General features: G+C 43.2%; 1 protein-coding gene across 4 annotated transcripts in view; it reads left to right on the top strand.

Annotated features, from left to right (window-relative positions):
* The window catches only part of ABCA1 (ATP binding cassette subfamily A member 1), a 182,921-nt gene that overhangs the window by 43,729 nt on the left and 124,841 nt on the right, over positions 1-14,351 (top strand). For 2 of the 4 annotated variants that reach the window (XM_079925543.1, XM_079925540.1), the window contains exon 1: positions 2,002-2,555. The exons of 1 other annotated variant lie outside the window; for it this stretch is intronic. The gene's annotated coding sequence lies outside the window, so the exon portion shown is untranslated. Of the gene's footprint in view, positions 1-2,001; positions 2,556-14,351 lie in introns of those variants that run through there. One more of the 4 variants, XM_079925541.1, reaches the window with a different exon arrangement.

Genomic DNA, 14,351 nt, shown 5'->3' with positions numbered 1-14,351 from the left:
CCTTGGTCAAATCACTTAGACTTTTTGGGGATTTGGGCTCTTTTACTGGTAGAAATCAACACGACTAATAAGCATATTTCAAACATTATGGTGTGTTCATGTATTCATTGCAGAGGTGAGCAGATTCTTGATACCATAGGTTGTTCTTAGTTAAAAATGATCACATTTGGCGTTGGGGCCATAGACCTGTGTATTCAGAATCAATGGCTGTCCTCTCTGGGGCTTTCATCTCCTTCTTGGCCTCATCTCCTTTCTCCAACAGTCTATCTTTGTCTCATTTGTACAGAACTTACTGTCACCCATTCCCCAAGAGAACAATCTGAGGGATTACTTTAGTAGGGGGTGCTCTTGAGAACTATAGCCTTCAGTTCCAGAAAGAATGCTTTTGGTGGTGGGATTTCAAGCACTGTGATAGGTGGATGGTGGGGTGGGTGGGCAGGGAGTGGAGAGTCAGATAGACATAAGCACTTCCATAAGTCACACTTGGAATGGTAACACCTCCTCCAGGAGCTTTCCTTTATATCCAGACGGTCAGAACGATTACTTTGAGCTCTTGGCTAGACCTGGAGTTTTAAAATTTTGGCATGGGACAATCTTTATAGGCCATTTTCTGGTACCAGAAAATGACATCAATAGTCAGCTACCAACACCCTCTTTGTTTACAGTGCCATTCTTCCCAGGAGCTCAAGTGAACAAAATGCACTTTCAGAAAACCCCTGTGAGGCAGGGAGAGCATATATATTCTGTTTTATGGACAAAGAAATGGAGGCAGAAAGTTGTGGATCATGTGGTTCAGTCAAATTTGACCCCAGAACCCATTCTCTTGACCAGGGTTGTCCTTTGACCCAGGCAAGAGGGACTCCTCTCGTGGGCCCTGGGCTGCAGAAGGCTTGGCTGTGGCCCGCCTCAAGCCTCATCCCTTCCTAAGCGTGAAGAGTCCACAGGACCTAGGGGCCAGGCCACCACAGTTATGGGTTGCCGGGACCCCAGAATTCCTTGCAGTAAGGCCCCTAAGTGCACTTCCAGGGCTTGCATGGGCCCCCTCCCTGGATCCGTCCTGAGTGTTGACAGAACCACTGACATGTGGACCTGGGTTCAAATCATAGCCTGGACTGTAGCATGGAGGGGCTTGTGCAGCTAGGGGCCCACGTGCACACCTGGAGGTTCTTCTGGAATATGATGGAGCTGGGGGTGGGAAGAGAAGTTGGCTGGGGGCCAGCTCTCCCACTCCACTACTTTCTTGACAAAACTTAAGTCAAAGGGTGAGGAGTCTGAATGTGAATCCTCCCTTCCAGTTTGCTCCAAAGGTATCTTTGTCAGGTAGGAGAAACTTGTTTTACAGTTGGTTGGCTTGATTTATGAGTTAAATATTTGGACTTGAAGTATGTGGGCCTCCATTTGTACTCTTGCTTCTGTTCCTCAAATGTTATGGGCCGTCTTGCTCCTGATTGTCAAAGCCAAAGCCAGAGGAAGAAGGTGGAGAACTGGAATGGTTATGTAATTTTACAAGACTGCGATTCTCTAGCTGCACTTTGCGAATCTGTAGAAACCTAAATACAAGCCATGTGTATCTATCACTGGGACGCTGACCAATATGATGAAAATAAAAAGGGGGCTGGTCCACATTGCTCGGTTTTTTGTGGCCTTTCTCCTCCACCCAGTTTGCTAAGAGAAGGAGCAAGACGCTTTTCAGGGGTCCTCCCGGGGATCTGGGAGGCCCAGGCTGGGAACCCCAAAGGCAGTAAGTCGCCTCTTGAATTCCAAAGTCAGGGTTTGTCGTGGAAAACAACACCAGCCAAGTCCAGAGGATTATCCACCCTCTCCCACACCCTGGGCACTTGAAAGGAAAAAAAGACTAAAGGGTTGGCATCCCGAGGGGTTGCAGCCTCGCGGTCTCTTCCCCTTCCTCCTCCTCCCTCCGCCCCCCTAAGTCCCTCTGACTGAGTAAATGAACAAAGGAAACAAAAATTGCTGAAAGCAAGAGTTTAGAGGAAGCGATGTCCACTCGTGCTGTTCGCTGCCCTGAACCTGGATAAGAGTCTCTGTTAGGCGCAGCCCCAAGCCCTGCGTTTGCCGCTGGTCCTGTGCTGGCCGTCCCGGCAGGGGCGAGGGGCGCGGACCCCCACCAGCACCCTCCGCCCGCAACCCCGCGCGCTGCAGGACGTCGCCCGTTTAAGGGGCGGGGCGCGGCTCCACGTGCTTTCTGCTGAGTGACTGAACTACATAAACAGAGGCCGGGAAAGGGGGCGGGGAAGGAGGGAGAGAACAGGCTTTGACCGATAGTAACCCCTGCGCTCAGCGCAGCGGAATCTATAAAAGGAACTAGTCGCGGCAAAACCCCGGTAATTCTGAGGAAGAGTGAGTGCGGCCGGGGCCGGAGGAGCGGCGCCGACACCTCTCTCCGCGGGCGCAGGTGGGCAGAACAGGGGGCGCCGCGTGACCAGCGCCGCCACAGCCCATTTCTCGCGGCGCTTTGCTCCCTTTCCCCCACTTCTTTCCCAGAAGGGTTTTTCAAGGGGTGGGGGAAAGAGCCGGAAACAAAAAGTGGAAAACAGGTAAGAGGCTCTCCAGAAACTTGGGCTGGGGTTATTGTTTTGTTTCAGGGCCGAGGAGACTTTGAGAAGCGCTGTGTTTCGGGGACTTTAGTCCGAACCCCCCCACGTCCCCACCTCCTGCAGCGCAAATGGGGGGGCGTAAAGGGGGGGGACGTCCTAGGACGAGCTCTGGCGACCTAAAGACGCGGCGCCGCTGTGCTCAGGGTTCGCCCGGCGGTGGAGCCCGGGGAGCATCTTTGGGCGCGGAGACCCGAGCGCAGTACCTGGGGCGCAGTGGAATCGGGGGCTCCTGGTGGTGCTGGGGGCGCTGCAGCCGGAGTGGGGAGAGTGGCAGGTCTGGCACTGAGCTCTTCTCTTTGTTTGGAAGCGCCTGAGCCGGCTGGAATCCTCTCTGGCTGCGGGTCGGCCGGCGCCCACCCGGACAAATGCTAGTCCTCAGTCTCCACTCCGTTCTTGCTAGTTGGACTCTGGTCTGAGGATCGGTCCCCTGCGCCCCCGGACTGGAGCGGCGCGTTCTTTTTCTCCAAGAACGCGACTAGGAGGTGCACCAAACCGGGTCCATAGCGCTAGTGCTCATTTGAGGCCTCGGGGGCTTTGTTTGGGTCCTTTCTAAGCTCTCGGTACGCTCCCCGGAGCTGGTTTCCTGACGCAGCTGGGGCGACGAGAGTTCTGTTTCTTTAAAAAACGTTAGACTTAGAAGGAGGGCCTGAGGAAACCTGGAGCTGAGGTGCCCATTCCCCTGTCCCCCATCTTCCTGCCCTTTGCTGCTTGTCTCTTGGGGCAGCCTCAGGCCGGGCACGGATGGGGAAGCTGGGGCGAGATGGTGTAGCAGAATGACCGAGAGTAACCCCGGCGGGCGGTGCAGAGCTCGCAGCTCCGCTGGCGGGCTGCGCTCCGCTGTGGGGGGAGGGATGGCTGGGCGCCGGCTACGGGTGGCCACGGGGGAACTGATCCACAGCGCCTCCTGGCCGGGTGGCCTGGGAATCGGCTCCTTGGCCGGAGTGAGACCGGGCTGTACGAGGCGTTGTCGCTCGAGGGTTCCTGACCGAGATGCAGTGAAGACGGGTGTTTGCATACTGGGAGGAAACCTGGGGAACAGGCGAAAGAAAGCGGGTCTGGTTCTGTTTTGTTACAATGGTTCCCAACTCCCAGAGCGTTGCTAAATGGAAGGTTCTTGGGGCGTGGGCCAGTGCCAGGGTTGTGTGTAGGTGCCTCTTTTTCAACACTTATCAAAAAGAAGGGAATAAACAAGATGAAAGAAAATAAGGAGACAGAAAGAAAAAGGGAGAGAGAAAGAAATGCAGCACTACAAAAGCGATACCATCAGCTTTTAAAACCAACACTTTTCAGTGACACAACAAACTGAGCGAGTAGTATATACATTAATATAATAGAGGACAAATGTGATATTTAAAAAAATTCTTTGGTGATGAAAATCAGCAAGTCACTTTCTAAGGCCCGGTCCCCACCTCCCCACAAAGAACACCTCACAAAATTTTGCAAGTTCAAAAGCAGAGTTTTACTGGTTCTTTTAACAATAGTTTGGGACCCAAACCCAAGTTTTGATCTGCTTTTCAGACAAAATTTAAATCCCAACTAAAAAAGTACTTAGTTTCTCATTTCCCCTTTTATTAATATTTCAGCCCATCTTCCTCATACCTACCACAAATTAACGGAGGCTTTCTTTTGTTCATATCGTTCTCTTGAGGCATTTCTCCCAAATGCAAGAAAGTGTGAAAGCATGGAGAAGTTTCCGGAGTAGAACCTCTTCTGATGGTGTAATAATTTTCAAGTACAAAGTTTTCATTGTCAGCTTGTTCCCCAAGTGCTCCTTTTATAGGAGCTTTAATGCTTTATGCATTAATTTATGATAGAGTTTTGGGAAAACACTGGATACACAGAACACATTAGTATTTACTCGAGAAAAAGCAGTAGAATCAGAGTGACCAGGCTTCGATGACCACAGTTTATTTAAGGGGTAAGAATTTCTACTGTACTCAGAGTAATTCATTAGCCGCCTTGCAGGGACCAGCCTAGTGTTCAGAATGACATATCTGATTGTGAAGGGATATGTGTCTGTGATATGTGTCTCCCCTCCAGATGAGCATTTGAAATCTCAACCCTCAGTTTACATCTAAATAGAGGCCTGTAAGGGACCCTGGACACCTTTTGACTTAGGGCATATTTACAGTTCATGTGAGACAGTGTAAGACAGTAGCTTAGGATTGGAAAAGGGTGATTAAGGATTGGTTGTTTTCAACCTCTGCTCTAGGAAACCTTAATGCTTACGTTATTAAAAATGAATGAAACCGAATGAAACTCAGCAACACAGCTTTTTATTATCTTCTGTAGTATTTACCTTATATGGAGAGAAGTTGGAATATTTTTCCATCAAAAATTTTTTTAGGGGATCTTCCTTCCCATAAACCAAGTTGCTTATGCTGTATTCAGAGTGATTGTAAATATCTTTGCTATTTTAATTTTTAGCTCCTAAGATAAATGGACATTATCTTAGACTCCTTAATTATGAACTTTTTTTAGAATCTAGAAAACACCAATAGATGTGTGATTTTTACATTTCTAAAATACTCTCGAATCCAAATACATTTTTATTTACTATCTGGATGTTAAAGGAATAATGAAAGTATAATGCTCCTTACGGTCAATTACCTCAGTATCAAATTTTAAAGATCTTGCTGAAAATTTGTTTTAATTTAACTATTCTGGGAGAGGGGCTACACTGAAACTGAAACCTTCTTCATATTTGCATGTGGAAATAATCATAAGTGCCAAAGTTATTGCAATATTTATTTAATAGACACTGTTAAATAGCACCAGGTGCCAAGTACTGATACAAATGTTTTTCAAATACTATTTTAATTTTTACAACAAATCCACTTATTATCCCTATTTTGCAGACTGAGAAACAGAGAGGGTAACTAACATGTCCCCAGCCACACAGCTTGCAAGTGGCAGAGCTAAGTTTTGAACCCAGCCAGTGAGCCCCAGATTTCTTTGACTCCCACACTAAGCAGTGAGGTGGTACAATTTCAGTTGCCATGGGCAGAGCACTTTGTGAGGATGCTCGCTGAGTTCCGGTATATTCATCTGCTCTAGTCTTTATCAGAATCTGCAGCCTGTGTTGTATTTCCCTTGTTGCTATGAGTGGGCCAGCCAAGTTCTTTTCAGCTTGTTGGGACCTTGGTTGTGTAGGGATTGCAACACCACGGAAAGGATAGACAATAAAATTTGCTCAACTCTAATTCTTTTCTTGGTTTAAAATGAAAAATTTACTCTCATTTTAGTCAAGTATTTGTGAGTAGGTCTACGATGATCTCGAAATCTTTTCCTGTGTGATGCATAGAAAATGGATAGACAGAGGATTTGGCTATAAAAGGATAAGGAACAAAAGAAAAAGGGAAGGGATTTCCCTGTGACCCACTGGCTAAAACTCCGAGCTCCCAATGCAGGCGGCCCGGGTTTGATCCCCTGTCAGGGAACTAGATCCCATATGCCACAATTAAAGATCCCACATGCTGCAACTAAGACCTGGCACAGCCAAATAAATAAATAAATAAAAGGAGAGAAAAAGGGAAGAGAACTATTAGTTAGCTGTCAGTCTTAATTTTGGTGAATTTTTAAAATTGTTTATTATACAATATGACTTCTGCTTGTTTTACCCCTAATTATGTCTTGGACCTTCTGAAATAAACCGTTTTTCTGTTACTGCCATTACAGTCTAGGAATCGAATTTAGCCTTTTCTTAAGGCATCTTTCTCTGAAAGTACATACAGTTTCAAAGTCAGCTTAATAAAAGTGAAATAGGATAGGAAACTCTTTTTCTTATTAAAGTGGTGTAGCACCTTAGAAATAAGCTCTTAGGAAAGATTTCTTCTTGATAAAAAGTTACATTATTGTTGATTTACCTTATGCTGGGTGTTGTTTCAAGCGTTTCACACGTAATAATTTAGTTCATTCTCATGAGAACCACATGAGGTGGGTTCTGTTATTATCTTCATTTTACAGATGGGGAAACTGAAGTATAGACAGGGTAAGTAGCCTGATCATGGAGTTTGTAAGTTAGTAGTGGAGCTGAGGCTGCATCCCAGGCCATCTGGTTTCCATGAATTTACTAATAGCAGGGTAAGGACTTCATTAAAATATCGAAGTTTTGACAAATGAAATACTAGCAAAAGGCAAAAAATGAGTCTCACTTTTCGTTTGGATATTTCCGACCGCAAATAGTTCCCTGGGTAGGTAACCAGCATAGGTGTTAAAGACGCACATTTTGGAAATATCTGAAGCCAGAGGAAGGAAATCTCACATGTAAAATTGCTTTCAGGTAGAGCCTTTGGTTGTTCTGCATTCTGTTGAGACGATAGGCTGTATTAAAGCAAAGATCATTTACTCTGAGGAGCATCAGACTTGGTTCCTAAAACAAAGGAAAATTTGAAATCCTGTCTTTTTCCATTTTGAAAATCTACTCTAAGACCTGATTTAAATGCCATCCTTCTCATAAGCTCTCCTGAATTCACACCTTCCTGCCAACACAGTTAAAATTAATTATCCCCTTCTTTTTTGCTTCCGTAGGATTGGATCACAGCACTATTCATGTCATGGGTTTAATTGTGTTTTTGTTTTCGTTGTTGTTGTTATGGTTCACATTTGTTTGTCTTCTTCTTGAGTGTATGCTTCTCCAGGAGGGCTTTGATTCATTCTCCTAGTCCTTAATTCACCCTCCTTGATATGGAAGGGGATTCAATAAATGCTGACTTAAACAAGTCAGAGAGAATGGGGAACTAATGTTGGTTTTCTGTATTCTAAAGATGAATTAAAATGTTGGGATAATCACAGAAAAGCTAGGAGTTCATTCTTTCCTTAGTGGAGTAAAGTGGAATGAGCCTGATGAAACATGGGACAGCAAAACTGTGGATTATTTTGCTTCAAGAGTAAGTAATAAAACAGTTTCTTGTGAGTTTTTGAAAAAGCATGAACGGAAATTGGAAGTAAATATAATTTGTGATGAAAAATGTGTCATTAATCAACTATCTAAATGGACAGCATGTTCGAAACTACAGAAAACAGTATTGCAAATGCCTAAGGTCTCTCAAAAGGTGAGCCCTATTGATAAAGAAATGAAGAAAGGACGACCAAATGGTATGAAGGTTCTATGCTCCTTCAACCATCCTACCAACAGCTGGTTAATAAATATTCCTTTTGAAGAGTTAAAACGTGGACAACTTGAAAAGGCTGAAATACTTTATGTTTCAAAATGTGGGACATTTTATGTGAAGTTATCTAAAACTAAAAAGATTTTATCAGATTTAACAGTATTAATTACTAAAGAAGTAAAAAACACCTCTTTTTTATCAATGGAAAATATTGAAAAAGGCTTAGAATGCTTGGTAAAATCTAAAAAAACTCTGAAGTGGTATTGATCCAAAGTAGAAAAAAGTGTGTTGATGAGAAAGTGCTTGTTTTTTTAGTAGATCATAGTAGGTATGAAATAGTGCCTTTATGTAATACCAAGGTGCTTACTAAGGAAATCAGAAATATTCCAAGACAAGCTGTGCCTTGTAAATGGATTTGGTTTGAAAATTTTAGGAACATGCCATTTGAGTCCATTGTGTGTTTAGTTGCTCATTTGGAAATAAAGATTCTTTTTCTGAAAAAACAAAAAACATTTTATAAAATGTTTTAAATTCATGTAGTCTAGAAATAGAATTATATGAGGAAAAATTCTAGTTAAGTTTAGGTTTATGGCAGACTGAGAAATATTAGTATGTACCTAGGCCAGTTTACTTGTAGAACAAACAATTCTGACTCCATTCAGCTTCATTTTTCTTCTTGAGGCAGCTGTGATTTGAGAAAGTGCTGTAGTCTGTGACATTTCACATTAAACTACTTCTATTTGCACATTAATTTATTTTTTAAAAATAAGAATGAGATAATTCACTAAGTAGTTTAGAATTTAATTACTTAAAAATAGCATTTAGTTTTAAAAAAAACCCAAAATAACCTTTTATGTATAGGATCTTTTCTTTTATTCTTTTTTTTTTGTGTGTGTGTATTTGTTTAGAACTGCAACATTTTCTATGCCAAATCCAACTTCCAAGAAGCATTTGGAAGTCAGAACATTTTATTTGGCTAGTCTTGAAGTCAAGATGTTTTATGCTAACTGGTGTTTAGTCCGGGACACTTCCTAGGAAGAATTTTGTATATAAAAAACTAATCAGGGGCTTCCCTGGTGGCGCAGTGGTTGAGAGTCTGCCTGCCGATGCAGGGGACACGGGTTCGTGCCCCGGTCCGGGAAGATCCCACATGCCGCGGAGCGGCTGGGCCCGTGAGCCATGGCCGCTGAGCCTGTGTGTCCGGAGCCTGTGCTCCGCAACGGGAGAGGCCACAACAGTGAAAGGCCCGCCTACCGCAAAAAAAAAAAAAACAAAAAAAAACTAATCAGTGGCTATCAATTATTGGGAGAGGATTTTTGACTACATAGAGAATATGATGAAAGCTGTGATTCTCTCCAAAGAAAAAATATACACAGGCATGTACACTCCAAATCTTACATATAATTACATACAATTTGACGTAATTATATTCCACATGTAATTTGAGAAACAGACTAAGGAGTCATGTGACCCTGGGCAAGTCATTTTACTTTTCTGAGATATAGTTTCTTGGTTGATGAGATGAAAGAGGCTGAGTACATGACTTTTAAAGAGCCATTCAAGCTTTTACGTCCTCTAACTCTATGTCTGTAGTCAGGAAAAAGGATGATTCTTTGATTGGAGCTGCCCAGAGAAATGTCCTGAGGGACAGGCTCAGCATTAGTGTAACAGATCGTGCGGGTTTTGAGAGGTGGAGTGGAAATACCCAGGGGAATGCATAAAGAGCGTTTTTGTTTGTTTTGTTCTGTTTCTGGTTTTTTTTTTTATGAGTGTTTTGATGAGAGTGATGATGGAAGAAAAGAAGATGGTGGGAGGAGAGGAAGGTAGAAGCCTGAGGGTGTTGGAATTGCCTATTTACTCTGCATTAGGTGGATGAAGACTTGAATCATGGAACCAAAAGGGGAGTTTCATCCAAAATGCAAGGGAAGGAGGGGTTGGTTGATCTCAATAAATTTCAGTGGAACAAACATGATGTAGTGAGACATTTGTCTCATTTCTGACTCAGCATCTGGAGAATCTCTCTGAAACAAAATGTTCATTTGGACTCTCCATTCTGGACATCTCCATTTTGAGTATAGGTTTTGCTTCTTATATTGCAGTCTTGTTAAGCCAATACATGATAGGAAAAAGAAAGCTGACTTTTAAGACTCATTCATCCTCCAAGAAAGGATGAGAATTGGACTAACCTTATGAAAATATTTCTAAATGTCTCAGAAGACTTTCACTGGGGGTAGATGGGCAAGACACAAAGTTTTCTAAAGCATTGCTCTGAATTAGTTGTTTCATAGATCATAGTAGATTAGGACTAGAAGGAAGAGGAAGGGGAAGAAAAAGAAGCAAGAGTTTTCAGGATTGGGGCAGGCATGAGAGGAGGGAAGGAACTGCTAAGAAGTTGTTTGGGTTTCATATCCCTATTTACACTTGCTTTGCAAAATTTCTGTGGGATGCCAGGTTGGGAATAGTTTTTGCCAAGAGTCAAGCCAAGCTTGTTTTCTTGAAGAAGAAAGTCCCCAAGGGGATGACAGCTTGAATTCAGTTGGATCTGGTATTTAGATGATCCAAGTTTGACATAAAAGGTAGCATTGATGGAAGCAGCAGCTTTCCTTGGAAAGGCAGAGAGAATGTAAAGGCCCAGACTGATGGCTTTATTTTTTAAATCTCTCTATCTATCTATCTCTATTTATTTATTTAGGCTGCGCCAGGTCTTAGTTGTGGCATGTGGGATCTTTTAGTTGCAGCATGCACGCAGGATCTGCAGTCTTACCAACTGGACCACCAAGGAAGTCCCACAGACTGATGGCTTTAGATTGATCTGTATGTAGACTCTTCTCCACTCCCAGATGCAGGGTCTTGGGATGGAAGTGGCAGTTTACCTTAGCTGGGGTGAGGTGTGATTTCTGGTACTGGACGAAGGAAGGAAGAGGACGACATAATATTTTAAAAATGTGTGTGTGTGTGTATCTGTCTATGGCTAATGTACAAAAAATACCATTAAACTGAAATTCATTTCTTCAGCAAATATTTTTCAAACACCATGTAAATACTAGGTGCCGAACAAATGTCAAGAGACTTTAAGGATCTGCCACCATGATGGTCTTTAGCTTGGCATTCAAGGTTCTTCGACATAAGCCTGACCATTTTGACAGCTTTGTCCTGGACTTTAAGAGGCATCCACTGCTCTGGATTTTCTCACCAGTGATGAGCATGTAGTCTCCGTAACTATCTGTTAACTGACTCTCCCTCTATGGGTTTTCCTCTTTTCTCTGATTTCTACTTTAAGAACCCCTTCCTGCTATTTTTTGGCTTCTCATCGTTCTGGAATCTCACAGCCATGCTTCGTGGTCGGCTTTTGTTTGCACTGTACCCTCTACTCTGATTCCTCACTGACGGAAATTTTGCCCCTCGACCCTGGGTAGATGAGCTCGGTGTGGGCTAGGCCTTGCCCCGCATTACCATATTTTCTCCTCACTGGATCCTGCGGTAGGCAGCGTGTAAGCCCCTCAAATTATTTCAATGGACTCACACTTTTGTAATCATCAATACATATATTTTTTAAAGTTAACTTTATATTGGTTCTCTAAATTGAAAACTGATATCAGTTGTCTCAAATAAAAGGTAATTTTTAAAATAATTAGAATGAAAGCAAATTATTTCTTAAACAGTCTGTCTATAAAATAAACTTGCTTTCTAAAGGCACTGACTCTGAGACTTGCTCTCACTTTGTTAAAAAAGGGAAATTAAGCACGTGTTAAAGAGACATTGAAGAGAAGATCAAACAGAAACTTTCTCCTTAGTGTAATACAGTTTTTACAAAGGCTAAAGAAGTGCTGAAAAGAATGTTTTCTCATTGTGTGATTGAGTGTTTAATACTGTGCCTGTCCATCCCCTAAAATCCTCTACGTGGAATTTAAGTACTGCTTAAATTCATCTTGTGTAGCTTTCCTGCATTTGGGGAAATATTGAGGTTGCCCCATTTTTCAGATGGTGCACCTGATACAGAGACTAGTTAAGTAATTTGTTCCTGGTTCACATGCTTCGATCATGGCAGAGCCGGGGGTTCAAACTCGTGTCTGAAACCCAAGCTCCAGGCAGTTTTCTTAGACTCAGAAGATCTTCTACTCCACTCTATTTATCATAAAAGCTTGTTTTCTGTTCTGTGGCTCAGAGTGGTAGAATGTCTTACCTAAATTGACTCCCCAGCAGTCAGTAACTGGAACTTAAAATCTTAGCTTCTTGCCTCTTTAATCCAGGCTTCTCGCTACTGTACCAGAATTTAGGGTAGTATTTACAGTGTCCTTTTAGGAGAGAAAAAAGAAATTGGGTCTATAAGTCTGTCCTTTCAGCTTACAATGGGCACTGAATCTTTGAATATTGAACTGACCTCATTTATTCTGTCTGTTGGTCCAATTTGAATCTTAATAGGTTTTTCAACTGGATTTTTTTTTCTCACTCTCTTAAATAAACATTGCTCTTTTCTTGTAATTTCCTTCTGATTTCCTTTCAAATCAGAAGGAAACCTCCACAGAAGTCTTGAAGGTTGAGTCTTTCCTGGGGACCATTTCCTTTATGTAAAAGTACAAAAACCCTATGCTAATTTTGGCCATTTAGGATTAATTGTGATTAAAGGCAGTTTATCAGGTCTTTTTTCTTTATTTTTAACTTTAATGATTGTGTTAATTATAGTAAGGACCTTGAGTTCAAGGTAAAGAAAGTTCAAGTGGTGTTTATTCAGTTGTCAGTCCTGTTGCCGGATTTGCAAATTTAGTGGAATTAGTGCCATTTTCCAGTTTCCAACTCCGATCGCGTTTCGCATGATCACAGTGTGGCTTTCTCCTTGGCTGTCTGACGCTAGGTTCCAGTGGCCTCCATTGAGGGGAGTGGATATGCCCCTGGAGGCTGCAGAGACCAGCAAGGCACTCTGTCCTCAGGTGGAGCTCCACTGGGGACTCTGTGCTCACCTGATGTAGACACTTAGCACACGGTCGCTTGGGAAATGAGAGTGTATGCATTTTTAAATGCCAGTGTCAACCGCAGTTGAAAAAAGAGGCTAGCAAGAGTTCCACTCAATAGTTTAGTTTCAACTTTCCTTAAGCACTTTTTTATCTGGCACGTAAAATATTTGATTTGTGAAGATCTTAATGACAGTAGCACTTTCTAGAAGGAATACTCAAAATTATGATAATATTGGAATAATAGAGATCATTTTCCTCTGGGAGCATCCTCCCAGACCTCAAATAATGGAGTTCATGTTGCCATTATTTGTTTTTAAGAGGCTAACATCCTTCATTTTTTGTTTGTCAGAATCACAGGTAGGTGAGTTTAAACTTGTGATCTTATTCCTCTTTAATTCAGCGAGGCAGCCAGCAAAGTGGTGTGTTTGGGTTGTTATAGAGAAGGAGTTCATTTATGAAGCTGGAAGGGCGGGGCTTAGACCCTGTACCTCTGTGCCTGCCGTGGAGTCCTGACTACATCCTCACCTACCTGGTCAGCTGGTCCCCGCTGGGCTGCAGGGACAGAGGCATCTCGGACACATGACCTGTGCCTGCACTGTCTTAAGAGCTGGCTGGTGAAAGAGGAGGTTCTGGAGAAGGTTGCTGGGTTTGGTCACATACTCTACAAGCTAGAACTGGAAAAGAGCCTGGAGATAAGATAACTTGTTTTGGCAAGAGTAAAAGGAATAAAGTGTTGAGGTGGAAAAATTATATCCAGGTGTTGATATGCTTCATTGAGTGAGTTCTTGACTTGAGCCTCTGGGTTTAGAGTTCAAGGCACCTGAACAATGCTGACAGTCCTGTATTAGTGACTGAGCCCCTAGGGGAGGTATTCTTGTTAGCTGGCATGTTTACTTGTTTGCTGCCATGTTTACAGGGGTTCTAGCGCCTCAGTCTGGCAAATTACAGATTCTCCTTTGCTCACATGAAGTCCATGAAAATGAATGTCCTTCCCAACAAATTAGAGTGGCTTTGGGGAAAACCAAACTAAATGTACTCCTATTTAACCTGTGTTTCTTTGAACACAGCTGGAAATTTTGTCATGGTTTTGGGCTACCTGAACCTGTATTTCAATGACATTTCTGACATGTTAGCATGGTGAACCTGCTTTAACTAATTTTTCTCATCCCTGAGGTCTGACTTCAGAGGCTTTCAAATTCCACAAGTGTTTCTGAGCACTGAGTGGTCCTGGGCTCTGGGCTCAGTGTGGCAGAGGATGGTAAGATGTTGAGACACCGTAGCTTGCTGCACATGGCTTGCAGTTTAGCAGGGACCACCTGAGAAGTTGGTACACTGGAGGACGTGGTAGGGAGAGCTGAAGAGATGGAGGAATTAGAAGGCCCAGATTGCAAATAGGTAATTGACCTAGAGGCTGGAGGAAGTGGGCTGGAGAAGAAAACTGTGCTGGGTGCTGAAGATGTGGAGGACGGCGGCCTGCATGGAACAGAGGAACTGACTGCCCCCAGAGTGGGAGAATAGTGTAACTGGGTGGTGGGGTCCCCAAACAGGGGTTTATGGTACAACAATGGCAGAAGTGGCATGAGGATACCAGCGTAACCCTTTCACATCTCCCACTGAGCTGGGCACTGCAGAGAGTTCCAGTGTGTTCTGGAAAAGCCCTTGGGGGAAATCAT

This window comes from Stenella coeruleoalba (assembly GCF_951394435.1).
Source record: "Stenella coeruleoalba genome assembly, chromosome: 7".
NCBI classification, from domain to species: Eukaryota; Metazoa; Chordata; class Mammalia; order Artiodactyla; family Delphinidae; genus Stenella; species Stenella coeruleoalba.
Note: the sequence above shows the minus strand (reverse complement) of the source record. Positions and strands in the feature narration are given on the sequence as shown.